Below are 18181 nucleotides of genomic sequence, written 5' to 3' on the forward strand. Positions count from 1 at the left end.
GAATTAAAATGGAGGCAGAAAATTCCTCCAGTATTGATGTGTTGGAATGGAGTTGAAAACATGAGCATAAACTGACTTTGCCCTGCCTGGTAGCATCACAGAAAACGTTCACTAAACAATACCTTATTTCACAATGAAAGCCACTACAGTCATTACAGATGAGTGCTGCTCCTGGGACCACATCCTACAAAAGAATTACATATGCTCGTGATCCTGTGGACTGTACAAGCCTAGTGTTTTATCTAGGCCTACACATCCTATGAACTTAATGGCTCTTTAAGTAATGGCAAGTACGGGGTTTAGTTCATTACAGTGAATGATAAGAGGAAATTATTCCAATGGGATATGGAACCAAAGCCCCCATACTTAGGATTTATCCCCACAATGTCTACCATTTTTGCCCTCCTGAACCCAAATTATTCTTGAGAATCAGATCTGAATAGCTAAGTGCCACTGGTGCTGCTTTTTAGGTGTATGCATTGCAGTGTCTGTCAGCCTTTCAGTGAGACTGCAGCTGTCTGCGTGGGAAGGAGCTAGCTACTATGTTCCAGACTTAAGCCCATCGGGGTTTTCCTGGCTCAGAGGTACACACAGTACATCCTGGGGTTGTATCTAAAATTCTTACCTATAATTTCCCTTCCTGCAATTGCACTGATGCTAGTAAGGTGCCTAGCTTTTCAGGAAGGTACTTTACAAGAAACAGTCTAACAACGCTTTTAGAATGTGTTTTAAATTTGGTTCTATTGCCCCACCACCATGACCCCAGTGAATCAGGGATTGACTGTATGGCAAAAAGATTTGGTCCTGACTTGCGAATGGGTTTATTACCTGTCCAGTAAAATACAAAGGCTGATTTTTTTATACAGATCTTTCCAAATGCCAAATCCCCCAACGTACACACACATGGATACATAAACAAGTTCATTTTCTGTTCTGCACATACCATAAGCATGTGTGTCTGCATCAGTCAGACTTTTTGCCTAGCTGTCCGTCCTCTATTTCTGCTTACAAAGCCTGATGCCTCAAATCTAGCTCAGTGGACAACCCCAGAGGCACACAGATTCCCTTTCTGTTCCCCTCACAAATGATTCTGGTAACTTTTGGAAATACAGAACACCCCCCAGCCCCCCCCGTACCTAGTTATATAGATATATATCTGTAGTACTGATCCTTTTCAGGGTCATGTCACCATGGTGGTGAGGATCCTGCTGCTGGAGGTTCCCACTGATAAAGCTTTCCCTTCTTCCATCTCTCCCTGTCTGCCTCCAATGCAGCACACAATGTACTAAATGACTTTGAAGATTCTGGCTCTAGGTGCCCAACCTGTGATAGGGGAACAGTCCTTTATCTCACCAGATGGCTCCCAGAACCCAAAAGGTTGTGAGGCATTCAGATAAGAGCATAATGGCATGATAAGTAACTGGGAATAAACACAAGCGCTGCCAAACCCTCACAATATGGTAGAAGCACACAAGTCCCGAGATCCCCATTTCTGTGTGTGCTGGCTTGACAATTCTAAAACACTAATTCTGACACTAATCCAGTTCTTAACACTGTGTTGAAATTATGGGGGTAGGTTGGAATGTCTGTTTTGGGACGTAAAGGAAACTCTTCTTTGCTGGATTGTTTGCAAAATGACAGCTGTATGACACTATGAAGATGTGTGGGATGTTTGAATTGAGAAGGGAAGATGGATTAATGGTCAGGGTTTAATGAGCCAGTCAAGAGCGTGTGACAGATTTCTGAACTATATGATGAAAAATGTAGACTTCACACATTTTTGCAATGTATATTACTGCTTTTTGTACACACGGTGCTTTATGTGTGTATTGGGGGGTGGATTTTGAAAACTACTGTGAAAATGCATCTGTGATGATTAACTATCAGTCCAGTCAAGGACAATGCGATGTGACATTTCTACCACCCAACACTGCTTGCAACTGGGTTGAACTTAATTAGAGGTGTGCAGCAAAATCTTTCATGCTGCTTTTCCACCGTTGGGGAAATTAAGATCTCTGTAACACAGATGTTAATAATAACAATGTTATAAATAAGTTTACAGTTGAGTCTTTCCAAATTTGCAGCAGTGTTTGTCCTTTGAAGAGTGACACAATGGATATGGCTCCAAAACCTGATCTATTATAGCACAGGGAATCTGTAGTCTTTAGTTTAGCTCTTTTTATAACTGCGGTTTTTAAAGTTATCACCAGATGTGTGTAATTACTTGGAGTCGCTGTAAAATCAGTCTCTGGGAAAGGAATCTGTTATTATGACTGTAACATTTTGTACAAGATACAGAAGGAAAATGACACTTAAAAGGTTCTGCTCTTTGATTAATGTCGATGCTGACCTGTTAAAGAAATTTAACTTTTTTTTTTTTACATTAATAGTTTGATTCTGTTTGCGTGAGGCAGGGCCTCAAACCCAAGATCTGGCCATTTCATTCACTTGGATGGTGCTGGTATGATTGAGCTCATGATTTTTGCCTCACACCCAGCTTACCAGCCCTACTCAGCAACTAAGCAGTTGTGCTTTGTCTCAAAAAGCTAACAAAAGTAACTCCTTTATAGTGAGTTTGGTGAGGGCGTTGCGTATTGTCAGTCCTTCATAAAGGTTTTGTGATGAAATCAATGGGTCTTAGTTATAGAAGACTGGGAAGTCTGAGGTTTGAACTTCTTTTATTATCTGAAGTTTTTCTTGATAATACCTGAAGTTGTTACGCATACAGCTCTGCTCCAAAGCATTTTCCTGGAGTACTTGGGAGGTTTTCAAAGGTACTTAGAGTAGAAGGGGATAAGATACTACCAAGAGCTATTAAAAATATCCAGACATGATTATCTAAAGAGCTTCACTTGTGCTAAAACAAGACTCTCAGTATGCCTGTACTTCAAGAAGAGTCATTCACACACAAGATAAATACAGCTGTACACATGTTTTCCCACTTTCCCTGGAAAAGCTCAACATAAAGTCATGACAAACCCTAAACTACTCCGCAGGATTATTGCTGAGGCTGTATGAAACAATAGACATAATACTCAACACAATGCCAACAGAACACAAGTGCCAAAACTGTATTTTGCTTCTACTTCACAACACTGGTCTAACATCTTAAAAGCCCAACAAATTGTCACACCTTACTAAGCACAAATGCTGTTTCCAGTTTCTCTTTGACTTTCTCCTACTTTGCTGTAAAATTCTCAGGAATCTGCATTTCATTACAGCATCCTTATGAGCTTGGCATTAAAATACACAAAATTTTGAATAGTTAAGCTCCACATAAACCAGACAGTAACTCTACTATAGATCTGAGGAATGTAAGCAGCATGTTTTACATCTTAAAGATCACTTATCGACTCATATACATTTCCCCCTCCTATTTAACACTCTAAAATTTAATATATGGCGTAAAGGCCAAATGCATTTCTTTCCATTTCAGATCAGAAAAGAGAACACAAAACTTATAAAGAATGCATGAAGCTCTAAATATAGAACTGGATTTCAGCTTGTCTTAATGCTCCTTCCTGTACAGTAGTAGTGCATTTTACCCCTGGTATGCTAAAGCAGTATTGTAGCCAGTGTTGAAATACAGCATTCAAGAGCCAACGACTAAATGCCAGGCACTGGGAAAGCATGGCAGCACTTCACAAAGGCGTTAGCTTGGCTGATAGTGGCAGCTTTACTGTTGGCTTTGACCAATATAAAAATAAAGTAGATCTCTGTGGAATATTGCAGTCAAGCGTTCAGAATCTGGTGCACTTAGGGACTATTTTAATAAAACGACGACAATAATGAACTGTAGTTTCACACAGTGTAGGCAATAAACTCAATGAAGTCTGAAGCAAGCTTCCAGAAATGAGGCAGCCAGAGCAAAAGAGGTTGAGTGTTACATGGCCAAAGCAAAGGAAACTACCCAGGCAGTAGACTCCAGCGCTCTCAGAAATGGGAATAATCGTAGATAGAAGGGTTTTCTAATTCAAATGTCAGTGAACAGACCCAGGTGTCTGTTGCCAATCAGAGAAAAACAGAAGCAAACATAAACCCATAAATGAGAACTACACAGAAACAAAACAGAGAACAGAAAGCTAAATGGAAACAGCTAGACAGTCTGAAGGAAGAACCCACATCCAGATTTTCAAGGGCTGTTTCCCCTGGGTTCCTCAGGCTGACCCATGGTCAATGGGTGCAGTGTAAAGGAAAATCTGAGAAGGGAAGTAGCAGCAGAAAGTGATGGTGGCAAAACGCAAGACCCATCAGGGTGCCATCCAATTAACCAACACCAGTTTTCGTATTGGAAACAGGAAAATACACCTCCTACACCTGGAGGAAAGTATGGCTTTCTGAAACAAGCTAACTTTCTACATAGCAAGTCCACAGCGCATAGAACAATGAGGATTGTCCCAGATGGCCACTTAAGAGAGCAAAAAATGTAACAATGCAATAACTGGAAACAGAGACAGAAATGGGGGGACTGGACTCTGCGCATGGTACTGTGGCAGCTATATGGATCCGTTGTGCTCTGACACCTCAAAGCTAGATTCCTTTTCCTGTAATTTTGTGGGGACAGAGCAGGGGCTGGATCCTTGCAAGCAGGGAAAGGCAAAATTGTACTTTTCATTTTAATCTCACTCTCTGCAGGGAATGCTGGCATGCAGCAAAAGCTGAAGAGACACTAAAAGTAATCTATCAGTCTGTGTTCTTAACAGGGTTTTGGTTTAGTTCTCTTTTCCTCGACAAGGTAACAAGGTCCAGCTCTGCTCTTTGAGTTACTGCAATATTTCTTTCTCGCTTTTTTTCTACCCTTTTAAGGAATTGTCTCTCATGTAAGAACTCCCCTCCCTGTAAATTGTCACAGCCATTTGATGGCAACAGCCTCTTTCTCTGAAAACAGAATAATTTTATATATCTATCTTGATGCTCAATGGCAGCATAACAAAAAACAGCTTAGCCAGGCCTGAGAACGGGTTAGCAAATCAAAGCACAATAGCAAGCACATTAAAAAATGACCAATGGACCAAAATAGCTGTAGGACAAAGGAGGCAACTGAAAGGGGCTTCCACATTTCAGACAGCAAATATCTCATGCAGGTTGTCTGGGAGGGTTGGGTAACTACATAGGTATTTATCTATATAGAAATCAGTCTGTCATTTACAAAGATCACCTCTGAGACCTACTGAGCATAATGAAAGAATTACTTCATGGACATGAGAATATTCACATCTTGTTTCCCCTTCGCATGAGGCCTCCTCATCCTGATGACAGAGCTATTTGGGAGGCCCAGTGAGCAAAAGCTGCTTCAAAGCATTATTCCACTGTGACTCAAAATCAGGTAGCATAAAGGTTTCTCACCTAATCACACTCTCTTTTTTCAGTAAAGGGGGAAATACAGTCTTGAGGTATGATGTTGAACCTTTCTATTCAAAAAGGGAAGTTTGAAAGCAGAAGAGATGTCAGCAATGGAGTTCAAAGGAGCCAAACTCCAACACTCAAGTGCCTACACTCAGCCATATATAATGCAGTGCCTTTCTATAGCATCCTGCTGCTTGTGCCCCATCAGTAAACATCATTCTGTGACAGAGGCATGAACTGGGCAGTGTAACAGCTATCTAGTACAGCAGCAGCAGTTAAACTCTACTACTTTGTCTGTAACCAAGAAATGAAATAGTGATCAGATTTTTGCATTTCAGGACTGGACCATTTATACTCACATTTCTACATACTGTTTGGGAAACTAAAGGTGTCATTCAAGTGAAAAAAAACAAAACAAAGCCAAAACAAATTGACAGACAGATCTTATGTCAGCAGACATAACATAAAGCACATGGATCAAGGAAGAAGCATCTTCTGCTGACCCATTTACTGACCCAACAGTTTCCTGCCCCTTCAGACACCTAGAGGCATGTGTGCTCTTCTAACATACGCCATGACCTGGCAGAGATGAGGTTAAACATCAGCTCGGGGTAGCTGCACACATACAGAGCAACAAATGTCTCTCAGATTAGTAAGACTCCGTGGATGAGTGATGATGATGAACGTAATTGGCAGCAGGAACCTGATTTCCTGCAAGCAAGGGATATAAGTGAGCAACAGGGAAGGTATTCAGGTCCTGGAGTCATAAGCTGTTCTTTTGGATTAAGTGATGGCTATTCTTGGGATAGACTTCAGGATAAGACAGACACTGTATCCCCCTTTCATCCATGTCTCCGGTCTTTAGATTAGATTTGACTATTAGCAACTATTGAAGGAGATTTGTATGCTGAAATATTGTGCTGCTTATTTAAGGAGAAATAATGGAAGCTGATATTTATTGCCTGCATTCTTTTCCAGACCTCAAAACAAATGGTTTGGTTCTTGTCTCTATGCAGGGACACTAACTAAGGGGCAGGATATGATTTCAATTTCATGCTTCATTTTTTTTAGCATAAAACATTTTCGAAAGGTCACTCAGGTATTTTGACATGCATTTTCCCTGAGCTGGGCCGTAACAGTGAGATCTGTCCTATTTTTGCATATTTTGTCACTGTTATTTATTGTTTTAACGATAAAGATGTATTTTGGCAGTGCTGACTACAAGGCTTTGTTTAAAATAGATTTCATTGGCTTGTGGTTCATTTCTGTACTCAATCATGGAGGTGATAGAGAACATTCTGGCAGCTCTTTGCACAGAGACAACATTAAGAGCAATCAAGAAGTCTTTGCAGTCTTTTCAGCTGCATGAAAAATTTCATCTTCTAATCCCCTTCCTAAAAATGTGAAGCTTTTTGACAGAAATCAGCTCTTTTCATGAATATATAAACTAACCGGAGCCTCTGTTTTCTGTCATTAAATAAAACTGCCAGGAAACTTCCAGGCAGACGTAAGTTTTACCCTCTTCTGAAGTGTGCCTGAGAGTTTGTTCTTACCCTTCGTACTCACCTATCAGCTTCCCCTGTTTTCAAGAAACGCGTGTTTGAGCAGCAGTTTCTACAGTAATGTGAGTTCTCTTCTCACAGGTTGTGGTTGCAGACATGATTTGCCCCCTGGGCCAGCACACAAGGTGTCACGCAGGAGTACAGCTGCGGGGCTGTCACCCTGGGACCGCATGATCTCAGCAAATGGTGGGACGAGGCGCAGCAGAAAGCACATTGCCACTGTCATCTCTTTTGGACAACCTGCTTTTGATTTCTTCAGTCCTCCTTCGCCGAGTCCTCTTTCCTTAGGTTATATGCAAAACAGACAAGCCTCTTCACCTCCCTCCGTACTGTTTTGCAGGAATAGATGCTTGCAGCACGCTCAACCCCTTTTGCTCCTGTCACGCCATTGCATTCCTGTCAAGCTGCTCCTTTGAATTCCTACTCACTAGTCTTTCATCAGCAGTGACCTCCGCACTGCTTAAGTCAGCTAACACCTCATTTGCTTTCACCTGAAGTACCTCCTGGGTGGAGGATATTGCAAGTGGCAGGTAAGTGAACTACTGCTAGTCAGCTGGTACGCTCAAGCTGTCAGTCTGCCATGCGTGTCCCCTTCCCACACCCCCCCATCTAACTTAGTTTGCCAGGGTCTGGTCTATGCATGTGAGACAATGCATCACAGATTCATGGGCAATATCATCTTGAGTGGAAAGAAAGTGGTTTTCTCACACTGACTTTGGAGAGCTCCTTCAGCTCTGTGTAGCTGGATCTCATCACTGTCTCTTGAGATCCTCAGACCAAGCTATTCTTTTTTTGGCCCTCATGTCTTTTTTCTCTCTCTTTTTTCCATGTGTTCCCTCTCTTTTTAGATGCCTGCTTTAGCATGTAATGTGCCGTGTACAAAATGCAGTCATTCCAACTTCAATGAACATACCGACATTTGGAAGGTCTGAGTTTTTCCTCTCTTTCTTTTGTCTTCAGTGAGGCCTGGGTTTAACAGCGCTTTCATAGTTTTTTGCCAGATGAAGTAGCCTGGTGGTTTGCAGCCTTAGGACAGACACTGTGGAATATCTACCGTATTCACGTGGTCTTTAATACCTGCACTTTTAAATAACCTCCAAGACCTCACTGAGAGCCTAAGAATACCTTGACACAAAGATTTCAATAAGGCTGTGTCTCAAGCAAGCTGGAAGAGTGCTCTTAAAATGATCCAGGGTATTTTATGAATATGTCATTTGTCTGGGATTGCAACTTGCTTTCTGGAGGTGATGAACCTTACACTATAGGAGACTGGGAAAGTGCATGTAGTCAGCTCTGCTGAGGGAAAACTGAATTTCCAACTGATAAGGGGCAATATAACTTGATTGGCAGCAGCCGGCTCAGAATATGTTGACTTTCTGTGCTGCTGCTTCTGTCTTTGTATTTTCTTCTTTCATTTTAATCAGCACTGTCCCTGGAGTTTGTGAGTAGTGTCTTACGGGGGGGGGGGGGGAGTGTTTCCTGTGGAATTCGGAATATGTAGCATTTATTTGACCTCTGCCTCCCATTGTACACACTTGTGCACATCCAGTCGAGCTTTCATTATGACTAATAAGTTCAAATATTAGAGAAAATGCTTTTTGCTTTCTGCCAGCTGGTCTTGCTTTATGCAAAGATGTTTGTGATGCCCCGAGGATTGTGCTCATATGGATAATTCCAAAGGCTTCTTGTTGATGTTCAGCCTGGAGAAGAGAAGGCTGCGTGGGGACCTAATAGCAGCCTTCCAGTACCTGAAGGGGGCCTATAGGGATGCTGGGGAGCTACTCTTCGTCAGGGACTGTAGTGTCAGGACAAGGGGTAACGGGTTCAAACTTAAACAGGGGAAGTTTAGACTGGATATAAGGGGGAAATTCTTTCCTGTTAGGGTGGTGAGACACTGGAATCGGTTGCCCAGGGAGGTTGTGAGTGCTCCATCCCTGGCGGTGGTCAAGGCCAGGCTGGATGAAGCCTTGTGTGGGATGGTTTAGTGTGAGGTGTCCCTGCCCATGGCAGGGGGGTTGGAACTAGATGATCTTGAGGTCCTTTCCAGCCTTAACTATTCTATGATTCTATGAAAATGCTTTTTGCTTTCTGTCAGCTGGTCTTGCTTTATGCAGAGATGTTTGTGATGCCCCAAGGATTGTGCTCGTATGGATAATTCCAAAGGCTTCTTGTTGATGTTATGCTAAGCATCATAAACAACCGGCCTGCAGCTTAACACCAATCTGGCACTTCTTGAGTTTATTACACACACGCACCCATGTGCGCATGTGTGGACACATGTGCAAGCACACCCACCCAGCTCCATTTGCTGAGCATTACTGCTATCTCAGTTTCAGTTTGTACTGGGTCTAGGTCCCATTTGATACCTGTCTTTGACTAATATCTCACCTTGATCATTTATGTATCCATACTCATGTGGCTGTCAGACATAACAAAATGTTTCCACTGTCTCCTCAGTATGTATTTCTTCCTACTATCCATCCATGTGTTTATATATGAATGTATAAGGGTTCCGCTCCGTGTGGCTTATCCATTAGGCTGTTCTGAGACATCTGGCCTGATCTTTTTGGTCAAAACTGCATAGAATCAGTTTTTTTGATGGCTCATCTCCAACATTACAAGCTTACCTGTCGTATACTTCCTGTATAATATCATTGACTGCAGCCTGACATAGTACTGCAAAGAAAATACTGTGGTTGAATTCAGTAGAAAAAGGATCAGGCCATTTCTTACTTGGCTGCCTGGATGCCTACGGGAGTCTGTACCATAGCAGGTTTTCAAATATTTTTAATAGGAAATAATAATAGTAAAAAGGATTTAGTTTGGTTAATGTATGCCTTCTTGTAAATGTGACAGTCCTTTTTAATACACTAGCTATTTAATTGAGAAGACTATAGAAAAATAAAACCACTGCATGAGCAACACGAAGAATAAAACCTGCCATTCTCTGGCTTTGTTTCTCAGCAAAACCTACACCAGTACATATTCACTGACACCTGATACCGTTTGTGCTCATACTGCAGTGAGAAGACATTAGTAGGGGGTTCTGTTCCCTATCAAATTGCCTACATGCAGTAATTGTGTAGGAAGTGAGTGTGCCTGAGATCCCTGTCCTTTTGTCAAGAATCACCAGTTGATTTAAAACTTAAGGCAAGCGACAGAAAGATAGGTGGGCGATGTTAGTGCTTCAAAAACAACAAGCAAGGGAGAACATCACTGCCAGCTGAAACATTTTATCTGCGATCAAAAATATGCTTGAAAGTCATATCTTTTGCTAAAGCTAGAGATTTTCACACGGCTAGGCTAACCTGTTCATTGAACTCCCCTGTACTGCTAACTTCTGTTTCGCTTGTTATCCAGCCCGTATTTGACAAATCGTGCGGTCTTTCAGGTAATTGACAATCTGTCTATTTTGTGTCCTGCGAGCATCAAAATGATCAGTTTCCATCTGGTCTGTTTTTTAAGAAATGTTTCCCACTTCAAAGTCCACTGGCAGCATTTTCCCCATATTGCCAGCAAATTGCTCTCGTTTCACTTCTGACCCTTCCTGTTGCCCTCCGGTGATGTTACAAAATAACTTTTCCTCCCAAAAAACCACTCTTCAGAAAGAGCTTTTTCTCTGCCTGCCAGCCTGGAAGTACCCCTATGCCTGCTCTTCCACTTGGCTTCCTCACACTAGTTCTGGCAGCTCTGATGAAAATGGGCTGATATGTTCAGCATGCTGGAGGTAGGCTGCATTAACCTGAGGTGCCATACTGCGGACTGGACAGAAGGGAACGTAGCATTGCCATCTTATTCCCAACTTGGCTGAGTGTTGGTCATAAGTAAAACTGCAGAAACATAAAGGAAGTTAAAACTTTGCTTTCTTTTTCACCATATACCTTATCGAAACATTAATATCGGTGCTCATGCGGGGTGGTTACATGCTAGCATTATCAGTAAAGCATAGCCACTTCAACTACTTTTTTAACCCTTTTAAATATGGGGAAATTAATTTTTTTAATGTATTAGTTCAATGACTTTAAATCAGGGGTTGTCAGGAAATTGAAATAAAACCCCTTGATCTCCTCTGTTGTAGTTTATATTCTGATTATAGCAAAAAATATATAAGAGCCTAGACAGGAAAAAATATAGACTGCAAATCTGAACCCTTCTGGCATTTACATTTATAAACTCAGTGGAAAGTAATGTTGTTGAGGGTTTTATTTAAGTGCCTAAATCCTATCAGCTTTCAGTAGGATTTGGGCATCTCTGAAATTTCCTCCCTGTATACATAGCCTGACACTCCTGTCTTAGAGCAACTGCTCTGCTGCACACTGCTAGAAAAGTCTGGTCCACCAAAGGCTTTGAGTAAGAAGCATGTACAGTTATAGCATGACTACCTGCTGTCAGAGAGCAGCTTGCACTCTGTACTTCTGGGGACCACAGGCTGAAAGAAGTTGGCTGGCCAAGGAGTGTGAAAGTGAAGGGATATGCCCCCTTTCTTCTGGGCACCCCAGCTAAAAGCAGCTTCTTCAAGCAGGGCCTGGAGGTGAAGGGAAGAGAAGCAACCTTTGAGAAACACTGACAGAAGCGGGGATGTCCTCAGATTGGAAAGGATGCGATGCTGTTGGTCGAGCATCAAACATATTTCCTTTCTTCTTGATCTAAAACTGGTGGCTTTGCTGCCCAATTTAGTTCACTAGAACACCTAGGAATAACTCTTGGTTTTGAACTAAAAAGGGAGAAAATCATCTCTTGCTCGAGAATGCAGCTCAAGAATACAAATTCCTTCCCACTTGCCACTGGAGGACACAGGACTCATTCTTGCAGCTCTCTTGAGCCCGCTGCTGCTGCATAGCTGTCAAGATCCAGGGCACTTTCAACCTTACCTGAAAGCAGACTGGATAGTCAAAAATCTCTGTACTATCTGTAAATGAGAGAACTGAGGGCATAAATCAAAGGCTTTTGACTCTCATTTTGGTGATGCGGAAAACAGAATTGTCCAGCTTGAAAACAGAGAAATGGAAGAACAGAGCACTGAGTATAAGTGAGGTGGACAATAGATTACCTTAAGGATTTAGAGAATCTCCATAGGAGCTCACGCATAAGGCTTTTTAGTGCACCTGTGTGTGCTTGAATGTATATCCTACTGCCTGAGTATTCCCTGCCCCCAGATTTCAATAGAGCAAGGATGAAAATAACAAAGGGTTCAGATCTGAAGACAAAAAGATCACGCTGAGAGAAGCAAATATAATGTTCTTTCCCGGTACTAATTTCTCCTTCTGCCTTTCTATCAGTCAAGAAAGAGACACCTTGTGCAGCCTCTAAGCTCATTAAAATCCAGTATTGTATGAAGAATATCAAACATGCACTTCACACTTTAAAAAGTGTAAGCACAAAATCTTTCTTTTCTATTATATCAACACTGATATTAGCTTTTAAAACTCACTGGGAAAGCTGAGAAGTTTTGCAAAAGATACTTTAATACAGCTTCACACATTCTTACACACATAGGAGGAGCTATGATCTCTTTAAACACCATCATAGTAAAAAGGTATTTATCTTTGGTCCAGCAATAGCTTGTGGTAGATTATAATTAATACATAATAAGTCCTGTCTCCACCTACACACATTCATGACGAGAGCTTTTTTGAATCATTATCTTTCTGAACCTCCCAAAGAAGAAAATACAATGAAGCATGAAGTCTGCCTATGCCTCCTTTGGCTGCTGAGCTCATGTCTTCATACCAGGTATTTCGTATGTTGTAAATCTGCCTGCCAACAATTGTCTTTATAAACCCTCCAAGATAAGTGAGAGTATGTATTATTAATTGGTTGTATCAGGGTGATTCTTGTAATCAGATCATGCATATCAATAGAAATAGCCTCTGTCCTGAAGTAAACAAATAAAAGCACAAAGGGTATGGAATAAAACTCCAGTGTATATGGATATGCATGTGTTAGGCTTAGAAATTACATTCAGCTGTCCCCAAAGCCTACGCATTGGTTCATTATAGATGTTGCGGTAAAGGCATTAAAGAAAAAAGGTTAAAAAGTGTCTGAAAAAAATCAGACAGAATTTCTTTCCCTTCAAAATTTCTCTTTCTCAAACAATACTTACCACTAGTGAAATATTACCTATGACTGTTAAATCTGCAGAGTCCTTTGAATCTCCCTTGCCAGCATGAGTCATGTTTCATCAGGAAAACAGCTCCATTCTTAATAACTGCTCAGTTTGCTCCCTCATTTCTCCTTCCATTTAGGAGCTGTATCAATACTTCTCATGAAGTCCACGTGCTGAGGATGCAGAAGGCGGAAGGACTCCAGTACCATGACTTGCAAATTAATTGCAAAGTTCACGACACCCGTTGAGGCACTCTATGCCTCACTCACTTGATTCAGGGTGTTCCTTAAAGACTCACGGCTGTCAGACTTGTGAAGAAACTTTGAAGAAATTACTTACGTTCACCCTCAATTCTCACAAACTCTAAAATGAAACAAACACCAGAGCAGCAGAAAATGAGGACACAAAATTGCCTGCTTTATGGAACTTTCATTACATTTTGTAAAAACTGAGCATCACAGCGAGCTTAGAAGGAGCAAGTTTTTAACTCCATCTGCTACAAGACGAATGACTGAAAGTATCAGGCAGCCCCTTCTTGGTCTGAACCAGCTTTGGAGCCGGCCCATGATGACACATTAGGATATGGCGAAGGATTTTCAACTGGACATGCAAGAAGGTAACAAAAACATTGCTTACAAACATCAGATTTCCCATTGTTGATCATCAATGAACCTGACAAAGGACTTCCTCTTTTGTTAGATGAATATTTAAGGTGTTTATTATGGGGGATTTTAATTTTCTGGAATTAGAATGGATCCTCAGGACTCTCAGACAGATAAGCAAGCATACTGGACACTTCAAAACCAAGGTTTTTAAGCCTAGAACACATTTAGGCTTGACTATGACTTGGAAGAAAATAATGCTTCCAGAACACAACGTAATTTTTATATTCCCTGATATCAATGTAGTTCTAGGTTGGCTTTTTTCATTCAGTCTCTAAGGGACTGAGCTAGAAGGGTTATTCTGGCTCACTTGTCAGTATAATGGTGCTCAGCCATGCTATACTGCATCTAGGGATTAATTTATTGCTATTAGCAGATTCACCAGGGAAACACAGGTGGCAAGGACAAAATTTACCTATCAGAAAAGCAGGAGCACCAAAACCTTTTCAAATAATGAAAGAAGAAAATAGATTCTAACTGAAAATGACAATATTTCCAGAGAAGGCTGTCTGTTATGGGTGACTGCTGACAAGTGGGAGCATGATCCAGCCAGTGATGAAGCAAAACAAGACACATATCTCTGATTTAAGGGATGAAATCATATCACTATAAGACAATAAACCTCTAGGGAGAGTAAATATGTCTATACTGGATTGACTTCAACTTGTGTAACCATACATGAGCTAAATTTAAGCTAACGAGGGCAGGTATTTCTAGTAATGTAACCATGGTAGCATAAAATTCAGCTCAGATTAAAAAAACCCCACCTGCTCAAGGAGCTGCATAAATACTTACCACACAACCCTGTACTACCATTGTTACAACTCTAATAATACCTAAGTTAGATACGCTGCACATAATAACCACAGTATAGATGCATCTTCTGACTAAAACTCTCTTAAAAGGGTGCAAAACCCTTTGGTATCCCTACCAGACTTTCCACTGATTTCAGTGAACTTTGGCTCAGGCCCTTTTAATGTTGAAAATGAATGTAACAGATTATGAACAGAGTTCTTGGTCTTAGTAACAGCAAATTACTTCTTCAGGGTAATAAAATGGATCAAGTTGTAGTGGTATAACTGAGAAAACAGACTCAGGGAACAGTAATGAAGGCATCTTGAGTACCAGAGTGAAGTTTCACTCTCCCTGCCATAAGAAATCATTTTCAAAACTTTTATAAAACATTTATTCTCATATGAAGTAGGTAATAAAAGTGATACACTGTAGCCTTCTCTCTAACCAAGACCAAACTACCTTATATGAAAGGGAGTAAGTTGCCGAGGATGTGCCTCTTGAACACAGCAAAAAGTTGCTTGCTATTGGAACGTGAAAGTCTGTTAAGTGCTGGGCTGTGATTGCTTTCCAATTAGTTTTTACAAAGTTCTAAGGAAGAAAAAGAAAAGGTGGTTCCCCAGCCTATAAGACAGCTATTAGATTTCTACTCAACCAAGGGTCACCAGATCGTGCTTTGTTTCATCATGTAGACATTTTTCTATTAAGGCGAAAATGATTTCTGGGAGAAATCGAAGGGCAAAGCTAGAGAAGGTGAGTTGTTCTTTAATTAGGAAAAGCCATCCTGGTTTTACTGAGGGTCAACTCTCCCTAGCGATGGGCAGAAGCTTTTGCAGTAAATCTGCGTGGGTACCAAGAAGATGTTTGATTGGGTTGAGTGGGGCTGTTCAGATGCAAAATTTAGAGGGAAGAGTTTGGGCCAGAGAAGCTTTTGAGCCTGAACCTAAGCATTGCGCAGCAAATCAAACGCCAGGGTATTTCTTGAAAGGGAAAAGTAACTTGTTAATGTGATCACCAGAAACATAAAACATATGGTGCTGTTTAAATAATAATAATAGTAAGTCCTTTACAGTGACTACTGTGGGTACTTCAGGCTTTAATGCAGACGGGTTAGATCTAAATAATCATTTATGCTGGTATTTAACTGCAGATACATGAGAAGCCCTGTTGATATCACCAAGACAATTTCAAAGAGAAGAACAGGTTTAAGTGCTTTGCTGGATGGGGGCCAGAGGCAGCTGACGTTAACTCTAAGACCACTTTAGAGACTTCTTTTTATCTCTGAATCCTCAGAGCACCCAGATCTCTTCCTGGGTAGTGTTGGGAAGGATTACCAAGGTAATGCAGATCTAGAATAGTCAGTTTTAAAACTAAGTGGAACAGAATTAGAGACAGCAGTTGAACCCCTTTCCACAGACAACAGGGGAATTTCCTTTAGCCATTAAACAGAAATTTTGTATTAGGCTTTCAAAGAGCTTTAGGAGCCATTTGTTGATTTAAAGGCTGTTTGTTGACTGACACTTAAAAACCACCAACAAAACAGAACAAAAAATGCCCCAAACACATCTGTCTCAATTTTTATTTCCCTCATTGGAATTGCTTTATAATCTTCCTGATGTTATTTTTCAGGTCAGAAAAAGGACTGTGTCCAAAAGCATTTGCTCAGAAACAGGAATGTAATAACTAATATTTGTCAGCCAGGTATACCAGATCCCCCCTTGTTTTAGATGCTATCCCACAGTGTTTTCAGGAGGTATTTGAAATCAATTATCACACTGAGAAGGACTGTAAAGTATGTCAGAAGGCAGGCTTGAGTTCAACAGAATTGGCTTCAGCGCTTTCTAATCCCTGGAAGAGAAATTTTCTCCCCAGTTTTATAAAACTTTCCATCAGGTTGATTCCATTTGCTTCTGGTTGTTTTAGACAATCAGGGAAATCCCACTTCAGCCACGGCTGACTGAAAAAGTTCTACTGAATTCACAGGAGTCAAGATATTTTTTCCAAAAGGGTCATTTCCTAACCCTGGGTCAAACCAATAGAAAAGAGCATTCCCAAACTCTAAAGTTGTCTGAACTGTCATGGATAAACTATCAAGAACCAAGGCCCTATTATCTGTACAGATCTGGAATGATGAACGTTTACAGTCTACTAATTTTTGCAACTTGGGAATGTGATGCAGTGCTAGAACATCTTTGTTACTATTCATATGTACTTGAAAGTGTGTCTGGTCTTACTTGGTTGGAAGTACTAATTATATGACTTTTGCCCTTTTTTCTTTCATTTCTTTAAATATAGGTTTCTACTTTTTCCTACTGCAATAAGGGTTCAGGGCCCCGGCAGTGGCACGTGGAAGACATCTTCACAGAATGCATTTGGTCAGATGTTGACTTCAAGACGAGACAAACTGTACTGGTAAAGCTGACTGTTTCTCCCCATTGACTATGAAAAGGACACAGCAGTTGCTCCTTTTGGTCGGGTGGATTCCCACAGGTATCTATAAGTACTTCCCAGTTTGCCCATAGATGGAATAAGATAAATCTGCTTGCTACATTTGTATTAATGCGGTTTTACAATAACAATTAAGCTATAAAAGAAAGACTTTGCTCTAAGGAGATGCCCCTCTGGCACATAAAACTTCGCACCTTGCCAAAGATCTTAGTTGCAGATACACTGAAATCCATGTTCCTTCCTGACATAACATCTGAAGTTTGGCCATGATATACCACTAACAGTCTTGGCACCTGCCAATGTTTCTTATTGCCTTGCAATTTACAAATGTTTCTGACAAACGTTCTGTGCTCCCTCTGAAATATGTAAGCATTATCCTAGATAGGCATGTAATTAGTCTTTTGATTGCATTATTTTAAATTGATTTGTTGTGTTGCTTGGTTAATACTTTCAGTGAATTTCCTTTGAAACTATTCATTTGGAATATTTTGCTTCCCTGGTGGGGAAACAAAAGGGGATTCTTACCTTCACTCCACGGGCTCCCAGCTCATGTCTACGGCAGCTTTGATGGGCATGTTGGGTCAGCCGCTGGCCTCCACCTGCAGTTAGGAGGATTTTTATCAGAGTGAGTTTTGGTCTATACATTGAAGCAGTGCGATCAAATCTCTTTCTTTTTTCAACTAGCTAAGGATTTCAGTTCCTCAGATTAATGCACTTGGGTCTGAAACACTTGTTCTTTGCAACTGCGAGAAAAGGAATTGTTCAGGAGAAAGTTGTACTTTAGGCTGAAGTTGAACTTGAAGTGATCTCCTGAGATGTCTTTTATTTGTCTGTTAAGCAGAATACATATTTATGGTGCCGTATAAATAATAATAATAATGCTATCACCTCTCTGTATTCTGTTTATTGTAATCTGTTTATTCTGCAAAACTCAGCAATGAAAGTAAAAATAGCCTCGATAGGTGTTTTCAGTGAAGATCCATAGCCATTTTTATTTCATGCAGACTTTTCTCTCTTCCCCAGTTACAATGCACATTGTATTTCATAGAAATTTAAAGCTGTCAAAGGAAAACAAAACAAAACAAAAGAGCAAGTCCCAAAAATAAATGTTCCGACATCATTAAGTAACCCTACTTCATAAAAGTATGAGGCCATAGCATCCAATAATGTTGTTAAGTACTCCCCAGTCAACTCAGTGAAGAGTTCTACCTAAAAAATCAGTGGTGGTCCATGGCCCAAGGTATTAAAAAACTGAAGTGGAACCA

General features: G+C 40.8%; 1 long non-coding RNA gene across 1 annotated transcript; it reads left to right on the forward strand.

Moving 5' to 3' along the window:
- The first annotated feature begins 498 nt into the window (after positions 1-498).
- LOC136012882 (uncharacterized) lies at positions 499-17591 on the forward strand. The gene is made up of 3 exons (XR_010612036.1): positions 499-584; positions 13154-13630; positions 16764-17591. It is a non-coding gene; the product is annotated as an uncharacterized LOC136012882 (long non-coding RNA).
- Positions 17592-18181: the final 590 nt, after the last annotated feature.

Source organism: Lathamus discolor, chromosome 4 (genome assembly GCF_037157495.1).
Source record: "Lathamus discolor isolate bLatDis1 chromosome 4, bLatDis1.hap1, whole genome shotgun sequence".
NCBI lineage: Eukaryota > Metazoa > Chordata > Aves > Psittaciformes > Psittacidae > Lathamus > Lathamus discolor.